Below are 20,000 nucleotides of genomic sequence, written 5' to 3' on the forward strand. Positions count from 1 at the left end.
CCACGGATCGATTTGAGAAATAAAAATTTTTGTATAAGAAAGTCACCACTTGGGTACCTCCATACAAAAGTACCAAGTTCGGGTCGAGTGGTCGATGGACGTCGAAGGTGAAAATTTTTCATCATCGAAAATTTTTTCCAAAATTGAAGCAAATGGGCCCTAGAGTATGAAAAGTGAAACCACGGATCGATTTGAGAAATAAAAATTTTTTGTATGAAAAAGTCACCACTCGGGTACCTCCATACAAAAGTACCAAGTTCGGGTCGAGTGGTCGATGGACGTCGAAGGTGAAAATTTTTCATCATCGAAAATTTTTTCCAAAGTTGAAGCAAATGGGCCCTAGAGTATGAAAAGTGAAACCACGGATCGATTTGAGAAATAAAAATTTTTGTATGAAAAAGTCACCACTCGGGTACCTCCATACAAAAGTACCAAGTTCGGGTCGAGTGGTCGATGGACGTCGAAGGTGAAAATTTTTCATCATCGAAAATTTTTTCCAAAGTTGAAGCAAATGGGCCCTAGAGTATGAAAAGTGAAACCACGGATCGATTTGAGAAATAAAAATTTTTGTATGAAAAAGTCACCACTCGGGTACCTCCATACAAAAGTACCAAGTTCGGGTCGAGTGGTCGATGGACGTCGAAGGTGAAAATTTTTCATCATCGAAAATTTTTTCCAAAGTTGAAGCAAATGGGCCCTAGAGTATGAAAAGTGAAACCACGGATCGATTTGAGAAATAAAAATTTTTGTATGAAAAAGTCACCACTCGGGTACCTCCATACAAAAGTACCAAGTTCGGGTCGAGTGGTCGATGGACGTCGAAGGTGAAAATTTTTCATCATCGAAAATTTTTTCCAAAGTTGAAGCAAATGGGCCCTAGAGTATGAAAAGTGAAACCACGGATCGATTTGAGAAATAAAAATTTTTGTATGAAAAAGTCACCACTCGGGTACCTCCATACAAAAGTACCAAGTTCGGGTCGAGTGGTCGATGGACGTCGAAGGTGAAAATTTTTCATCATCGAAAATTTTTTCCAAAGTTGAAGCAAATGGGCCCTAGAGTATGAAAAGTGAAACCACGGATCGATTTGAGAAATAAAAATTTTTTGTATGGGAGGGCCCCTGCTAGAACATTTTTCCCAAGTGCGACCATTTTACCCAGTGAGTCAAAAAAAAAATTTTTTCACGGTGACTCAAAACTTCAATATTAGACTCCCCTGAGTATGAAAAGTGAAACGAAAATCATTTTTGAGAAGAAAAAATTTTTGTATGGGAGGGCCCCTGCTAGAACATTTTTACCAAGTGCGACCATTTTACCCGGTGAGTCAAAAAAAAATTTTTGTATGGGAGGGCCCCTGCTAGAACATTTTTCCCAAGTGCGTCGATTTTGGGTCGCCGACACAAGCTCGGGTCAAAAAAATTTTTTTTTCACGGTGACTCAAAACATCAATTTTAGACTCCCCTGAGTATGAAAAGTGAAACGAAAATCATTTTTGAGAAGAAAAAATTTTTGTATGGGAGGGCCCCTGCTAGAACATATTTCCCAAGTGCGTCGATTTTGGGTCGCCGACACAAGCTCGGGTCAAAAAAATTTTTTTTTCACGGTGACTCAAAACATCAATTTTAGACTCCCCTGAGTATGAAAAGTGAAACGAAAATCATTTTTGAGAAGAAAAAATTTTTGTATGGGAGGGCCCCTGCTAGAACATATTTCCCAAGTGCGTCGATTTTTGGGTCGCCGACACAAGCTCGGGTCAAAAAAATTTTTTTTTCTCGGTGACTCAAAACATCAATTTTAGACTCCCCTGAGTATGAAAAGTGAAACGAAAATCATTTTTGAGAAGAAAAAATTTTTGTATGGGAGGGCCCCTGCTAGAACATTTTTCCCAAGTGCGTCGATTTTGGGTCGCCGACACAAGCTCGGGTCAAAAAAATTTTTTTTTCTCGGTGACTCAAAACATCAATTTTAGACTCCCCTGAGTATGAAAAGTGAAACGAAAATCATTTTTGAGAAGAAAAAATTTTTGTATGGGAGGGCCCCTGCTAGAACATATTTCCCAAGTGCGTCGATTTTGGGTCGCCGACACAAGCTCGGGTCAAAAAAATTTTTTTTTCACGGTGACTCAAAACATCAATTTTAGACTCCCCTGAGTATGAAAAGTGAAACGAAAATCATTTTTGAGAAGAAAAAATTTTTGTATGGGAGGGCCCCTGCTAGAACATATTTCCCAAGTGCGTCGATTTTGGGTCGCCGACACAAGCTCGGGTCAAAAAAATTTTTTTTTCACGGTGACTCAAAACATCAATTTTAGACTCCCCTGAGTATGAAAAGTGAAACGAAAATCATTTTTGAGAAGAAAAAATTTTTGTATGGGAGGGCCCCTGCTAGAACATTTTTCCCAAGTGCGTCGATTTTGGGTCGCCGACACAAGCTCGGGTCAAAAAAATTTTTTTTTCACGGTGACTCAAAACATCAATTTTAGACTCCCCTGAGTATGAAAAGTGAAACGAAAATCATTTTTGAGAAGAAAAAATTTTTGTATGGGAGGGCCCCTGCTAGAACATTTTTCCCAAGTGCGTCGATTTTGGGTCGCCGACACAAGCTCGGGTCAAAAAAAATTTTTTTTCTCGGTGACTCAAAACATCAATTTTAGACTCCCCTGAGTATGAAAAGTGAAACGAAAATCATTTTTGAGAAGAAAAAATTTTTGTATGGGAGGGCCCCTGCTAGAACATTTTTCCCAAGTGAGTCGATTTTTGGGTCGCGACACAAGCTCGGGTCAAAAAAAAATTTTTTTTTCACGGTGACTCAAAACATCAATTTTAGACTCCCCTGAGTATGAAAAGTGAAACGAAAATCATTTTTGAGAAGAAAAAATTTTTGTATGGGAGGGCCCCTGCTAGAACATATTTCCCAAGTGCGTCGATTTTGGGTCGCCGACACAAGCTCGGGTCAAAAAAATTTTTTTTTCACGGTGACTCAAAACATCAATTTTAGACTCCCCTGAGTATGAAAAGTGAAACGAAAATCATTTTTGAGAAGAAAAAATTTTTGTATGGGAGGGCCCCTGCTAGAACATATTTCCCAAGTGCGTCGATTTTTGGGTCGCCGACACAAGCTCGGGTCAAAAAAATTTTTTTTTCTCGGTGACTCAAAACATCAATTTTAGACTCCCCTGAGTATGAAAAGTGAAACGAAAATCATTTTTGAGAAGAAAAAATTTTTGTATGGGAGGGCCCCTGCTAGAACATTTTTCCCAAGTGCGTCGATTTTGGGTCGCCGACACAAGCTCGGGTCAAAAAAATTTTTTTTTCTCGGTGACTCAAAACATCAATTTTAGACTCCCCTGAGTATGAAAAGTGAAACGAAAATCATTTTTGAGAAGAAAAAATTTTTGTATGGGAGGGCCCCTGCTAGAACATTTTTCCCAAGTGCGTCGATTTTGGGTCGCCGACACAAGCTCGGGTCAAAAAAAATTTTTTTTCTCGGTGACTCAAAACATCAATTTTAGACTCCCCTGAGTATGAAAAGTGAAACGAAAATCATTTTTGAGAAGAAAAAATTTTTGTATGGGAGGGCCCCTGCTAGAACATTTTTCTCAAGTGAGTCGATTTTTGGGTCGCGACACAAGCTCGGGTCAAAAAAAATTTTTTTTTCATGGTGACTCAAAACATCAATTTTAGACTCCCCTGAGTATGAAAAGTGAAACGAAAATCATTTTTGAGAAGAAAAAAATTTGTATGGGAGGGCCCCTGCTAGAACATTTTTCCCAAGTGCGACCATTTTACCCAGTGAGTCAAAAAAAATTTTTTTCACGGTGACTCAAAACTTCAATATTAGACTCCCCTGAGTATGAAAAGTGAAACGAAAATCATTTTTGAGAAGAAAAAATTTTTGTATGGGAGGGCCCCTGCTAGAACATTTTTCCCAAGTGCGTCGATTTTGGGTCGCCGACACAAGCTCGGGTCAAAAAAAATTTTTTTTCTCGGTGACTCAAAACATCAATTTTAGACTCCCCTGAGTATGAAAAGTGAAACGAAAATCATTTTTGAGAAGAAAAAATTTTTGTATGGGAGGGCCCCTGCTAGAACATTTTTCCCAAGTGCGTCGATTTTGGGTCGCCGACACAAGCTCGGGTCAAAAAAATTTTTTTTTCACGGTGACTCAAAACATCAATTTTAGACTCCCCTGAGTATGAAAAGTGAAACGAAAATCATTTTTGAGAAGAAAAAATTTTTGTATGGGAGGGCCCCTGCTAGAACATATTTCCCAAGTGCGTCGATTTTGGGTCGCCGACACAAGCTCGGGTCAAAAAAATTTTTTTTTCACGGTGACTCAAAACATCAATTTTAGACTCCCCTGAGTATGAAAAGTGAAACGAAAATCATTTTTGAGAAGAAAAAATTTTTGTATGGGAGGGCCCCTGCTAGAACATATTTCCCAAGTGCGTCGATTTTTGGGTCGCCGACACAAGCTCGGGTCAAAAAAATTTTTTTTTCTCGGTGACTCAAAACATCAATTTTAGACTCCCCTGAGTATGAAAAGTGAAACGAAAATCATTTTTGAGAAGAAAAAATTTTTGTATGGGAGGGCCCCTGCTAGAACATTTTTCCCAAGTGCGTCGATTTTGGGTCGCCGACACAAGCTCGGGTCAAAAAAATTTTTTTTTCTCGGTGACTCAAAACATCAATTTTAGACTCCCCTGAGTATGAAAAGTGAAACGAAAATCATTTTTGAGAAGAAAAAATTTTTGTATGGGAGGGCCCCTGCTAGAACATATTTCCCAAGTGCGTCGATTTTGGGTCGCCGACACAAGCTCGGGTCAAAAAAATTTTTTTTTCACGGTGACTCAAAACATCAATTTTAGACTCCCCTGAGTATGAAAAGTGAAACGAAAATCATTTTTGAGAAGAAAAAATTTTTGTATGGGAGGGCCCCTGCTAGAACATATTTCCCAAGTGCGTCGATTTTGGGTCGCCGACACAAGCTCGGGTCAAAAAAATTTTTTTTTCACGGTGACTCAAAACATCAATTTTAGACTCCCCTGAGTATGAAAAGTGAAACGAAAATCATTTTTGAGAAGAAAAAATTTTTGTATGGGAGGGCCCCTGCTAGAACATTTTTCCCAAGTGCGTCGATTTTGGGTCGCCGACACAAGCTCGGGTCAAAAAAATTTTTTTTTCACGGTGACTCAAAACATCAATTTTAGACTCCCCTGAGTATGAAAAGTGAAACGAAAATCATTTTTGAGAAGAAAAAATTTTTGTATGGGAGGGCCCCTGCTAGAACATTTTTCCCAAGTGCGTCGATTTTGGGTCGCCGACACAAGCTCGGGTCAAAAAAAATTTTTTTTCTCGGTGACTCAAAACATCAATTTTAGACTCCCCTGAGTATGAAAAGTGAAACGAAAATCATTTTTGAGAAGAAAAAATTTTTGTATGGGAGGGCCCCTGCTAGAACATTTTTCCCAAGTGAGTCGATTTTTGGGTCGCGACACAAGCTCGGGTCAAAAAAAAATTTTTTTTTCACGGTGACTCAAAACATCAATTTTAGACTCCCCTGAGTATGAAAAGTGAAACGAAAATCATTTTTGAGAAGAAAAAATTTTTGTATGGGAGGGCCCCTGCTAGAACATATTTCCCAAGTGCGTCGATTTTGGGTCGCCGACACAAGCTCGGGTCAAAAAAATTTTTTTTTCACGGTGACTCAAAACATCAATTTTAGACTCCCCTGAGTATGAAAAGTGAAACGAAAATCATTTTTGAGAAGAAAAAATTTTTGTATGGGAGGGCCCCTGCTAGAACATATTTCCCAAGTGCGTCGATTTTGGGTCGCCGACACAAGCTCGGGTCAAAAAAATTTTTTTTTCACGGTGACTCAAAAAATCAATTTTAGACTCCCCTGAGTATGAAAAGTGAAACGAAAATCATTTTTGAGAAGAAAAAATTTTTGTATGGGAGGGCCCCTGCTAGAACATATTTCCCAAGTGCGTCGATTTTTGGGTCGCCGACACAAGCTCGGGTCAAAAAAATTTTTTTTTCTCGGTGACTCAAAACATCAATTTTAGACTCCCCTGAGTATGAAAAGTGAAACGAAAATCATTTTTGAGAAGAAAAAATTTTTGTATGGGAGGGCCCCTGCTAGAACATATTTCCCAAGTGCGTCGATTTTGGGTCGCCGACACAAGCTCGGGTCAAAAAAATTTTTTTTTCACGGTGACTCAAAACATCAATTTTAGACTCCCCTGAGTATGAAAAGTGAAACGAAAATCATTTTTGAGAAGAAAAAATTTTTGTATGGGAGGGCCCCTGCTAGAACATATTTCCCAAGTGCGTCGATTTTGGGTCGCCGACACAAGCTCGGGTCAAAAAAATTTTTTTTTCACGGTGACTCAAAACATCAATTTTAGACTCCCCTGAGTATGAAAAGTGAAACGAAAATCATTTTTGAGAAGAAAAAATTTTTGTATGGGAGGGCCCCTGCTAGAACATTTTTCCCAAGTGCGTCGATTTTGGGTCGCCGACACAAGCTCGGGTCAAAATTTTTTTTTTTTCTCGGTGACTCAAAACATCAATTTTAGACTCCCCTGAGTATGAAAAGTGAAACGAAAATCATTTTTGAGAAGAAAAAATTTTTGTATGGGAGGGCCCCTGCTAGAACATTTTTCCCAAGTGCGTCGATTTTGGGTCGCCGACACAAGCTCGGGTCAAAAAAATTTTTTTTTCTCGGTGACTCAAAACATCAATTTTAGACTCCCCTGAGTATGAAAAGTGAAACGAAAATCATTTTTGAGAAGAAAAAATTTTTGTATGGGAGGGCCCCTGCTAGAACATTTTTCCCAAGTGCGTCGATTTTGGGTCGCCGACACAAGCTCGGGTCAAAAAAATTTTTTTTTCTCGGTGACTCAAAACATCAATTTTAGACTCCCCTGAGTATGAAAAGTGAAACGAAAATCATTTTTGAGAAGAAAAAATTTTTGTATGGGAGGGCCCCTGCTAGAACATATTTCCCAAGTGCGTCGATTTTGGGTCGCCGACACAAGCTCGGGTCAAAAAAATTTTTTTTTCTCGGTGACTCAAAACATCAATTTTAGACTCCCCTGAGTATGAAAAGTGAAACGAAAATCATTTTTGAGAAGAAAAAATTTTTGTATGGGAGGGCCCCTGCTAGAACATTTTTCCCAAGTGCGTCGATTTTGGGTCGCCGACACAAGCTCGGGTCAAAAAATTTTTTTTTTCACGGTGACTCAAAACATCAATTTTAGACTCCCCTGAGTATGAAAAGTGAAACGAAAATCATTTTTGAGAAGAAAAAATTTTTGTATGGGAGGGCCCCTGCTAGAACATTTTTCCCAAGTGCGTCGATTTTGGGTCGCCGACACAAGCTCGGGTCAAAAAATTTTTTTTTTCACGGTGACTCAAAACATCAATTTTAGACTCCCCTGAGTATGAAAAGTGAAACGAAAATCATTTTTGAGAAGAAAAAATTTTTGTATGGGAGGGCCCCTGCTAGAACATTTTTCCCAAGTGAGTCGATTTTTGGGTCGCGACACAAGCTCGGGTCAAAAAAAATTTTTTTTTCATGGTGACTCAAAACATCAATTTTAGACTCCCCTGAGTATGAAAAGTGAAACGAAAATCATTTTTGAGAAGAAAAAAATTTGTATGGGAGGGCCCCTGCTAGAACATTTTTACCAAGTGCGACCATTTTACCCGGTGAGTCAAAAAAAAAATTTTTTTCACGGTGACTCAAAACTTCAATATTAGACTCCCCTGAGTATGAAAAGTGAAACGAAAATCATTTTTGAGAAGAAAAAATTTTTGTATGGGAGGGCCCCTGCTAGAACATTTTTCCCAAGTGAGTCGATTTTTGGGTCGCGACACAAGCTCGGGTCAAAAAAAATTTTTTTTTCACGGTGACTCAAAACATCAATTTTAGACTCCCCTGAGTATGAAAAGTGAAACGAAAATCATTTTTGAGAAGAAAAAATTTTTGTATGGGAGGGCCCCTGCTAGAACATTTTTCCCAAGTGCGACCATTTTACCCGGTGAGTCAAAAAAAAATTTTTGTATGGGAGGGCCCCTGCTAGAACATATTTCCCAAGTGCGTCGATTTTGGGTCGCCGACACAAGCTCGGGTCAAAAAAATTTTTTTTTCACGGTGACTCAAAACATCAATTTTAGACTCCCCTGAGTATGAAAAGTGAAACGAAAATCATTTTTGAGAAGAAAAAATTTTTGTATGGGAGGGCCCCTGCTAGAACATATTTCCCAAGTGCGTCGATTTTGGGTCGCCGACACAAGCTCGGGTCAAAAAAATTTTTTTTTCACGGTGACTCAAAACATCAATTTTAGACTCCCCTGAGTATGAAAAGTGAAACGAAAATCATTTTTGAGAAGAAAAAATTTTTGTATGGGAGGGCCCCTGCTAGAACATTTTTCCCAAGTGCGTCGATTTTGGGTCGCCGACACAAGCTCGGGTCAAAATTTTTTTTTTTTCTCGGTGACTCAAAACATCAATTTTAGACTCCCCTGAGTATGAAAAGTGAAACGAAAATCATTTTTGAGAAGAAAAAATTTTTGTATGGGAGGGCCCCTGCTAGAACATTTTTCCCAAGTGCGTCGATTTTGGGTCGCCGACACAAGCTCGGGTCAAAAAAATTTTTTTTTCTCGGTGACTCAAAACATCAATTTTAGACTCCCCTGAGTATGAAAAGTGAAACGAAAATCATTTTTGAGAAGAAAAAATTTTTGTATGGGAGGGCCCCTGCTAGAACATTTTTCCCAAGTGCGTCGATTTTGGGTCGCCGACACAAGCTCGGGTCAAAAAAATTTTTTTTTCTCGGTGACTCAAAACATCAATTTTAGACTCCCCTGAGTATGAAAAGTGAAACGAAAATCATTTTTGAGAAGAAAAAATTTTTGTATGGGAGGGCCCCTGCTAGAACATTTTTCCCAAGTGAGTCGATTTTTGGGTCGCGACACAAGCTCGGGTCAAAAAAAATTTTTTTTTCATGGTGACTCAAAACATCAATTTTAGACTCCCCTGAGTATGAAAAGTGAAACGAAAATCATTTTTGAGAAGAAAAAAATTTGTATGGGAGGGCCCCTGCTAGAACATTTTTCCCAAGTAAATTCGATTTTACCCGGTGAGTCAAAAAATTTTGAAAAAAATATTTTGCCAAAATCGTGTTCATTGCCTATTATAAGGGACCAGGTCAGCTCACACGCATTTTTGGAGACCATATGGAAAGTGCGTCTGGGATTGCGGAAATTAAGTTTAGAGTGTTAAATGATGGTTTCGCAATCCCGAAAGGCTCAAAATCCACCCTAAGGTCCCCTGGGTGAAATGTGGTTTCCAAGGTGTGAGCGCTATCGGTGATAGAGTTGGAATGTGATTTCCAGAGCGCAGGGCGACTGGGCTTAGAGCGAAAATCATAGACAAGGGTAAGTATTGGACTGAACGACTCGAAGCAAACGAAAATCATAGACAAGGGTAATGGACTGAACGACTCGAAGCAAACGAAAACCACACACAAGAGTAATGGACTGAACGAATCGAAGCAAACGAAAATCACATACAAGAGTAATGGACTGAACGAATCGAAGCAAACGAAAAACCACAGACAAGAGTAATGGAGTGAACGAATCGAAGCAAACGAAAACCAAAGACAAGAGTAATAGAGTGAACGAATCGAAGCAAACGAAAACCATGAACACAGGGATAACTGAGAACGAACCTACCTATCAGAGCATGTGAAAGCATGGACAAGAGTACTGAAAATCGGACCAAACCTCTAGAAGCACACGAAAATCATGGACAAGAGTACTCAAAAACACGGACCAAACCTATGGAAGCACACGAAAACCATGAACACAGGGATAACTGAGAACGAACCTACCTATCAGAGCATGTGAAAGCATGGACAAGAGTACTGAAAATCGGACCAAACCTCTAGAAGCACACGAAAATCATGGACAAGAGTACTCAAAAACACGGACCAAACCTATGGAAGCACACGAAAACCATGAACACAGGGATAACTGAGAACGAACCTACCTATCAGAGCATGTGAAAGCATGGACAAGAGTACTGAAAATCGGACCAAACCTCTAGAAGCACACGAAAATCATGGACAAGAGTACTCAAAAACACGGACCAAACCTATGGAAGCACACGAAAACCATGAACACAGGGATAACTGAGAACGAACCTACCTATCAGAGCATGTGAAAGCATGGACAAGAGTACTGAAAATCGGACCAAACCTCAAGAAGCACACGAAAATCATGGACAAGAGTACTCAAAAACACGGACCAAACCTATCGAAGCACACGAAAACCATGAACACAGGGATAACTGAAAACTGACTGTGAACCTATCAGAGCATGTGAAAGCATGGACAAGAGTACTGAAAATCGGACCAAACCTCAAGAAGCACACGAAAATCATGGACAAAAGTACTCAAAAACACGGACCAAACCTCTCGAAGCACACGAAAACCATGAACACAGGGATAACTGAAAACTGACTGTGAACCTATCAGAGCATGTGAAAGCATGGACAAGAGTACTGAAAATCGGACCAAACCTCAAGAAGCACACGAAAATCATGGACAAGAGTACTCAAAAACACGGACCAAACCTCTAGAAGCACACGAAAACCATGAACACAGGGATAACTGAAAACTGACTGTGAACCTATCAGAGCATGTGAAAGCATGGACAAGAGTACTGAAAATCGGACCAAACCTCAAGAAGCACACGAAAATCATGGACAAGAGTACTCAAAAACACGGACCAAACCTCTAGAAGCACACGAAAACCATGAACACAGGGATAACTGAAAACGAACCGAACCTCTAGTAGCAAACGAAAAACATGGACAAAATTATTCGAAACGAACCTCGATGCGAAAAACATGGAAAAGCAAGCCCGTAAGTCGCACTATCAAGCCCATAAGTCGCACTATCAAGCCCGTTAGTCGCACTATCAAGCCCATAAGTCGCACCAAAAAGCCCGTAATTCGCACTATCAAGCCCGTTAGTCGCACTATCAAGCCCGTAAGTCGCACCAAAAAGCCCGTAAGTCGCACCAAAAAGCCCGTAATTCGCACCAAAAAGCCCGTAAATTACCCTATCAAGCCCGTTAGTCGCACTATCAAGCTCGTAAGTCGCACCAAAAAGCCCGTAATTCGCACCAAAAAGCCCGTAAATTGCCCTATCAAGCCCGTTAGTCGCACTATCAAGCCCGTAAGTCGCACCAAAAAGCCCGTAATTCGCACCAAAAAGCCCGTAAATTACCCCATCAAGCCCGTTAGTCGCACTATCAAGCCCATAAGTCGCACCAAAAAGCCCGTAATTCGCACCAAAAAGCCCGTAAATTGCCCTATCAAGCCCGTTAGTCGCACTATCAAGCTCGTAAGTCGCACCAAAAAGCCCGTAATTCGAACCAAAAAGCCCGTAAATTGCCCTATCAAGCCCATAAGTCGCACCAAAAAGCCCGTAAATTGCCCTATCAAGCCCGTTAGTCGCACTATCAGGCCCGTAAGTCGCACCATCAAGCCCGTAAATTGCCCGATAAAGCCCGTAAATTGCCCGATAAAACGCTAAGTCCCGATTAATACACTCCTCGCAACATTATGTGCGTGGCTCCACGCCAAGTGGGATTAGCGGTGCGAAACGCGATTGGTAAAGTCGATGGTGATGTGCGTACCAACAGGCGATTTGTTAAGTCAAATGCGATCTGTGGTGCAACAGGCAATGTGTGTTTATTATCAGGTGTTGTTGGAAGTCAATACGATTTGACTTTCAAAAATTTTTCTAAGTCCCGATTTTTTTTCTCGTCGAGTAACTACAATGCACTATTTCTATCGCAGCGGACTTCCGGTTCATGGCCTAAATGATCGCGAACGAACACGTATTCGCAAAAAAATTTTTGTATGAAAAAGTCACCACTCGGGTACCTCCATACAAAAGAACCAAGTTCGGGTCGAGTGGTCGATGGACGTCGAAGGTGAAAATTTTTCATCATGGAAAATGTTTTCCAAAGTTGAAGCAAATGGGCCCTAGAGTATGAAAAGTGAAACCACGGATCGATTTGAGAAATAAAAATTTTTGTATGAAAAAGTCACCACTCGGGTACCTCCATACAAAAGTACCAAGTTCGGGTCGAGTGGTCGATGGACGTCGAAGGTGAAAATTTTTCATCATCGAAAATTTTTTCCAAAGTTGAAGCAAATGGGCCCTAGAGTATGAAAAGTGAAACCACGGATCGATTTGAGAAATAAAAAAAATTTGTATGGGAGGGCCCCTGCTAGAACATTTTTCCCAAGTGCGACCATTTTACCCAGTGAGTCAAAAAAAAAATTTTTTCTCGGTGACTCAAAACTTCAATATTAGACTCCCCTGAGTATGAAAAGTGAAACGAAAATCATTTTTGAGAAGAAAAAATTTTTGTATGGGAGGGCCCCTGCTAGAACATTTTTCCCAAGTGAGTCGATTTTTGGGTCGCGACACAAGCTCGGGTCAAAAAAAATTTTTTTTTCACGGTGACTCAAAACATCAATTTTAGACTCCCCTGAGTATGAAAAGTGAAACGAAAATCATTTTTGAGAAGAAAAAATTTTTGTATGGGAGGGCCCCTGCTAGAACATTTTTCCCAAGTGCGACCATTTTACCCGGTGAGTCAAAAAAAAATTTTTGTATGGGAGGGCCCCTGCTAGAACATATTTCCCAAGTGCGTCGATTTTGGGTCGCCGACACAAGCTCGGGTCAAAAAAATTTTTTTTTCACGGTGACTCAAAACATCAATTTTAGACTCCCCTGAGTATGAAAAGTGAAACGAAAATCATTTTTGAGAAGAAAAAATTTTTGTATGGGAGGGCCCCTGCTAGAACATATTTCCCAAGTGCGTCGATTTTGGGTCGCCGACACAAGCTCGGGTCAAAAAAATTTTTTTTTCACGGTGACTCAAAACATCAATTTTAGACTCCCCTGAGTATGAAAAGTGAAACGAAAATCATTTTTGAGAAGAAAAAATTTTTGTATGGGAGGGCCCCTGCTAGAACATTTTTCCCAAGTGCGTCGATTTTGGGTCGCCGACACAAGCTCGGGTCAAAATTTTTTTTTTTTCTCGGTGACTCAAAACATCAATTTTAGACTCCCCTGAGTATGAAAAGTGAAACGAAAATCATTTTTGAGAAGAAAAAATTTTTGTATGGGAGGGCCCCTGCTAGAACATTTTTCCCAAGTGCGACCATTTTACCCGGTGAGTCAAAAAAAAATTTTTGTATGGGAGGGCCCCTGCTAGAACATATTTCCCAAGTGCGTCGATTTTGGGTCGCCGACACAAGCTCGGGTCAAAAAAATTTTTTTTTCACGGTGACTCAAAACATCAATTTTAGACTCCCCTGAGTATGAAAAGTGAAACGAAAATCATTTTTGAGAAGAAAAAATTTTTGTATGGGAGGGCCCCTGCTAGAACATATTTCCCAAGTGCGTCGATTTTGGGTCGCCGACACAAGCTCGGGTCAAAAAAATTTTTTTTTCACGGTGACTCAAAACATCAATTTTAGACTCCCCTGAGTATGAAAAGTGAAACGAAAATCATTTTTGAGAAGAAAAAATTTTTGTATGGGAGGGCCCCTGCTAGAACATTTTTCCCAAGTGCGTCGATTTTGGGTCGCCGACACAAGCTCGGGTCAAAATTTTTTTTTTTTCTCGGTGACTCAAAACATCAATTTTAGACTCCCCTGAGTATGAAAAGTGAAACGAAAATCATTTTTGAGAAGAAAAAATTTTTGTATGGGAGGGCCCCTGCTAGAACATTTTTCCCAAGTGCGTCGATTTTGGGTCGCCGACACAAGCTCGGGTCAAAAAAATTTTTTTTTCTCGGTGACTCAAAACATCAATTTTAGACTCCCCTGAGTATGAAAAGTGAAACGAAAATCATTTTTGAGAAGAAAAAATTTTTGTATGGGAGGGCCCCTGCTAGAACATTTTTCCCAAGTGCGTCGATTTTGGGTCGCCGACACAAGCTCGGGTCAAAAAAATTTTTTTTTCTCGGTGACTCAAAACATCAATTTTAGACTCCCCTGAGTATGAAAAGTGAAACGAAAATCATTTTTGAGAAGAAAAAATTTTTGTATGGGAGGGCCCCTGCTAGAACATTTTTCCCAAGTGAGTCGATTTTTGGGTCGCGACACAAGCTCGGGTCAAAAAAAATTTTTTTTTCATGGTGACTCAAAACATCAATTTTAGACTCCCCTGAGTATGAAAAGTGAAACGAAAATCATTTTTGAGAAGAAAAAAATTTGTATGGGAGGGCCCCTGCTAGAACATTTTTCCCAAGTAAATTCGATTTTACCCGGTGAGTCAAAAAATTTTGAAAAAAATATTTTGCCAAAATCGTGTTCATTGCCTATTATAAGGGACCAGGTCAGCTCACACGCATTTTTGGAGACCATATGGAAAGTGCGTCTGGGATTGCGGAAATTAAGTTTAGAGTGTTAAATGATGGTTTCGCAATCCCGAAAGGCTCAAAATCCACCCTAAGGTCCCCTGGGTGAAATGTGGTTTCCAAGGTGTGAGCGCTATCGGTGATAGAGTTGGAATGTGATTTCCAGAGCGCAGGGCGACTGGGCTTAGAGCGAAAATCATAGACAAGGGTAAGTATTGGACTGAACGACTCGAAGCAAACGAAAATCATAGACAAGGGTAATGGACTGAACGACTCGAAGCAAACGAAAACCACACACAAGAGTAATGGACTGAACGAATCGAAGCAAACGAAAATCACATACAAGAGTAATGGACTGAACGAATCGAAGCAAACGAAAAACCACAGACAAGAGTAATGGAGTGAACGAATCGAAGCAAACGAAAACCAAAGACAAGAGTAATAGAGTGAACGAATCGAAGCAAACGAAAACCATGAACACAGGGATAACTGAGAACGAACCTACCTATCAGAGCATGTGAAAGCATGGACAAGAGTACTGAAAATCGGACCAAACCTCTAGAAGCACACGAAAATCATGGACAAGAGTACTCAAAAACACGGACCAAACCTATGGAAGCACACGAAAACCATGAACACAGGGATAACTGAGAACGAACCTACCTATCAGAGCATGTGAAAGCATGGACAAGAGTACTGAAAATCGGACCAAACCTCTAGAAGCACACGAAAATCATGGACAAGAGTACTCAAAAACACGGACCAAACCTATGGAAGCACACGAAAACCATGAACACAGGGATAACTGAGAACGAACCTACCTATCAGAGCATGTGAAAGCATGGACAAGAGTACTGAAAATCGGACCAAACCTCTAGAAGCACACGAAAATCATGGACAAGAGTACTCAAAAACACGGACCAAACCTATGGAAGCACACGAAAACCATGAACACAGGGATAACTGAGAACGAACCTACCTATCAGAGCATGTGAAAGCATGGACAAGAGTACTGAAAATCGGACCAAACCTCAAGAAGCACACGAAAATCATGGACAAGAGTACTCAAAAACACGGACCAAACCTATCGAAGCACACGAAAACCATGAACACAGGGATAACTGAAAACTGACTGTGAACCTATCAGAGCATGTGAAAGCATGGACAAGAGTACTGAAAATCGGACCAAACCTCAAGAAGCACACGAAAATCATGGACAAAAGTACTCAAAAACACGGACCAAACCTCTCGAAGCACACGAAAACCATGAACACAGGGATAACTGAAAACTGACTGTGAACCTATCAGAGCATGTGAAAGCATGGACAAGAGTACTGAAAATCGGACCAAACCTCAAGAAGCACACGAAAATCATGGACAAGAGTACTCAAAAACACGGACCAAACCTCTAGAAGCACACGAAAACCATGAACACAGGGATAACTGAAAACTGACTGTGAACCTATCAGAGCATGTGAAAGCATGGACAAGAGTACTGAAAATCGGACCAAACCTCAAGAAGCACACGAAAATCATGGACAAGAGTACTCAAAAACACGGACCAAACCTCTAGAAGCACACGAAAACCATGAACACAGGGATAACTGAAAACGAACCGAACCTCTAGTAGCAAACGAAAAACATGGACAAAATTATTCGAAACGAACCTCGATGCGAAAAACATGGAAAAGCAAGCCCGTAAGTCGCACTATCAAGCCCATAAGTCGCACTATCAAGCCCGTTAGTCGCACTATCAAGCCCATAAGTCGCACCAAAAAGCCCGTAATTCGCACTATCAAGCCCGTTAGTCGCACTATCAAGCCCGTAAGTCGCACCAAAAAGCCCGTAAGTCGCACCAAAAAGCCCGTAATTCGCACCAAAAAGCCCGTAAATTACCCTATCAAGCCCGTTAGTCGCACTATCAAGCTCGTAAGTCGCACCAAAAAGCCCGTAATTCGCACCAAAAAGCCCGTAAATTGCCCTATCAAGCCCGTTAGTCGCACTATCAAGCCCGTAAGTCGCACCAAAAAGCCCGTAATTCGCACCAAAAAGCCCGTAAATTACCCCATCAAGCCCGTTAGTCGCACTATCAAGCCCATAAGTCGCACCAAAAAGCCCGTAATTCGCACCAAAAAGCCCGTAAATTGCCCTATCAAGCCCGTTAGTCGCACTATCAAGCTCGTAAGTCGCACCAAAAAGCCCGTAATTCGCACCAAAAAGCCCGTAAATTGCCCTATCAAGCCCATAAGTCGCACCAAAAAGCCCGTAAATTGCCCTATCAAGCCCGTTAGTCGCACTATCAGGCCCGTAAGTCGCACCATCAAGCCCGTAAATTGCCCGATAAAGCCCGTAAATTGCCCGATAAAACGCTAAGTCCCGATTAATACACTCCTCGCAACATTATGTGCGTGGCTCCACGCCAAGTGGGATTAGCGGTGCGAAACGCGATTGGTAAAGTCGATGGTGATGTGCGTACCAACAGGCGATTTGTTAAGTCAAATGCGATCTGTGGTGCAACAGGCAATGTGTGTTTATTATCAGGTGTTGTTGGAAGTCAATACGATTTGACTTTCAAAAATTTTTCTAAGTCCCGATTTTTTTTCTCGTCGAGTAACTACAATGCACTATTTCTATCGCAGCGGACTTCCGGTTCATGGCCTAAATGATCGCGAACGAACACGTATTCGCAAAAAAATTTTTGTATGAAAAAGTCACCACTCGGGTACCTCCATACAAAAGAACCAAGTTCGGGTCGAGTGGTCGATGGACGTCGAAGGTGAAAATTTTTCATCATGGAAAATGTTTTCCAAAGTTGAAGCAAATGGGCCCTAGAGTATGAAAAGTGAAACCACGGATCGATTTGAGAAATAAAAATTTTTGTATGAAAAAGTCACCACTCGGGTACCTCCATACAAAAGTACCAAGTTCGGGTCGAGTGGTCGATGGACGTCGAAGGTGAAAATTTTTCATCATCGAAAATTTTTTCCAAAGTTGAAGCAAATGGGCCCTAGAGTATGAAAAGTGAAACCACGGATCGATTTGAGAAATAAAAAAAATTTGTATGGGAGGGCCCCTGCTAGAACATTTTTCCCAAGTGCGACCATTTTACCCAGTGAGTCAAAAAAAAAATTTTTTCTCGGTGACTCAAAACTTCAATATTAGACTCCCCTGAGTATGAAAAGTGAAACGAAAATCATTTTTGAGAAGAAAAAATTTTTGTATGGGAGGGCCCCTGCTAGAACATTTTTCCCAAGTGAGTCGATTTTTGGGTCGCGACACAAGCTCGAGTCAAAAAAAATTTTTTTTTCACGGTGACTCAAAACATCAATTTTAGACTCCCCTGAGTATGAAAAGTGAAACGAAAATCATTTTTGAGAAGAAAAAATTTTTGTATGGGAGGGCCCCTGCTAGAACATTTTTCCCAAGTGCGACCATTTTACCCGGTGAGTCAAAAAAAAATTTTTGTATGGGAGGGCCCCTGCTAGAACATATTTCCCAAGTGCGTCGATTTTGGGTCGCCGACACAAGCTCGGGTCAAAAAAATTTTTTTTTCACGGTGACTCAAAACATCAATTTTAGACTCCCCTGAGTATGAAAAGTGAAACGAAAATCATTTTTGAGAAGAAAAAATTTTTGTATGGGAGGGCCCCTGCTAGAACATATTTCCCAAGTGCGTCGATTTTGGGTCGCCGACACAAGCTCGGGTCAAAAAAATTTTTTTTTCACGGTGACTCAAAACATCAATTTTAGACTCCCCTGAGTATGAAAAGTGAAACGAAAATCATTTTTGAGAAGAAAAAATTTTTGTATGGGAGGGCCCCTGCTAGAACATTTTTCCCAAGTGCGTCGATTTTGGGTCGCCGACACAAGCTCGGGTCAAAATTTTTTTTTTTTCTCGGTGACTCAAAACATCAATTTTAGACTCCCCTGAGTATGAAAAGTGAAACGAAAATCATTTTTGAGAAGAAAAAATTTTTGTATGGGAGGGCCCCTGCTAGAACATTTTTCCCAAGTGCGTCGATTTTGGGTCGCCGACACAAGCTCGGGTCAAAAAAATTTTTTTTTCTCGGTGACTCAAAACATCAATTTTAGACTCCCCTGAGTATGAAAAGTGAAACGAAAATCATTTTTGAGAAGAAAAAATTTTTGTATGGGAGGGCCCCTGCTAGAACATTTTTCCCAAGTGCGTCGATTTTGGGTCGCCGACACAAGCTCGGGTCAAAAAAATTTTTTTTTCTCGGTGACTCAAAACATCAATTTTAGACTCCCCTGAGTATGAAAAGTGAAACGAAAATCATTTTTGAGAAGAAAAAATTTTTGTATGGGAGGGCCCCTGCTAGAACATTTTTCCCAAGTGCGTCGATTTTGGGTCGCCGACACAAGCTCGGGTCAAAAAAATTTTTTTTTCACGGTGACTCAAAACATCAATTTTAGACTCCCCTGAGTATGAAAAGTGAAACGAAAATCATTTTTGAGAAGAAAAAATTTTTGTATGGGAGGGCCCCTGCTAGAACATTTTTCCCAAGTGCGTCGATTTTGGGTCGCCGACACAAGCTCGGGTCAAAAAAATTTTTTTTTCTCGGTGACTCAAAACATCAATTTTAGACTCCCCTGAGTATGAAAAGTGAAACGAAAATCATTTTTGAGAAGAAAAAATTTTTGTATGGGAGGGCCCCTGCTAGAACATTTTTCCCAAGTGCGTCGATTTTGGGTCGCCGACACAAGCTCGGGTCAAAAAATTTTTTTTTTCACGGTGACTCAAAACATCAATTTTAGACTCCCCTGAGTATGAAAAGTGAAACGAAAATCATTTTTGAGAAGAAAAAATTTTTGTATGGGAGGGCCCCTGCTAGAACATTTTTCCCAAGTGCGTCGATTTTGGGTCGCCGACACAAGCTCGGGTCAAAAAAATTTTTTTTTCTCGGTGACTCAAAACATCAATTTTAGACTCCCCTGAGTATGAAAAGTGAAACGAAAATCATTTTTGAGAAGAAAAAATTTTTGTATGGGAGGGCCCCTGCTAGAACATTTTTCCCAAGTGCGTCGATTTTGGGTCGCCGACACAAGCTCGGGTCAAAAAATTTTTTTTTTCACGGTGACTCAAAACATCAATTTTAGACTCCCCTGAGTATGAAAAGTGAAACGAAAATCATTTTTGAGAAGAAAAAATTTTTGTATGGGAGGGCCCCTGCTAGAACATTTTTCCCAAGTGAGTCGATTTTTGGGTCGCGACACAAGCTCGGGTCAAAAAAAATTTTTTTTTCTTGGTGACTCAAAACATCAATTTTAGACTCCCCTGAGTATGAAAAGTGAAACGAAAATCATTTTTGAGAAGAAAAAAATTTGTATGGGAGGGCCCCTGCTAGAACATTTTTCCCAAGTAAATTCGATTTTACCCGATGAGTCAAAAAATTTTGAAAAAAATATTTTGCCAAAATCGTGTTCATTGCCTATTATAAGGGACCAGGTCAGCTCACACGCATTTTTGGAGACCATATGGAAAGTGCGTCTGGGATTGCGGAAATTAAGTTTAGAGTGTTA

This window comes from Anopheles moucheti (assembly GCF_943734755.1).
Source record: "Anopheles moucheti chromosome X unlocalized genomic scaffold, idAnoMoucSN_F20_07 X_unloc_6, whole genome shotgun sequence".
NCBI lineage: Eukaryota > Metazoa > Arthropoda > Insecta > Diptera > Culicidae > Anopheles > Anopheles moucheti.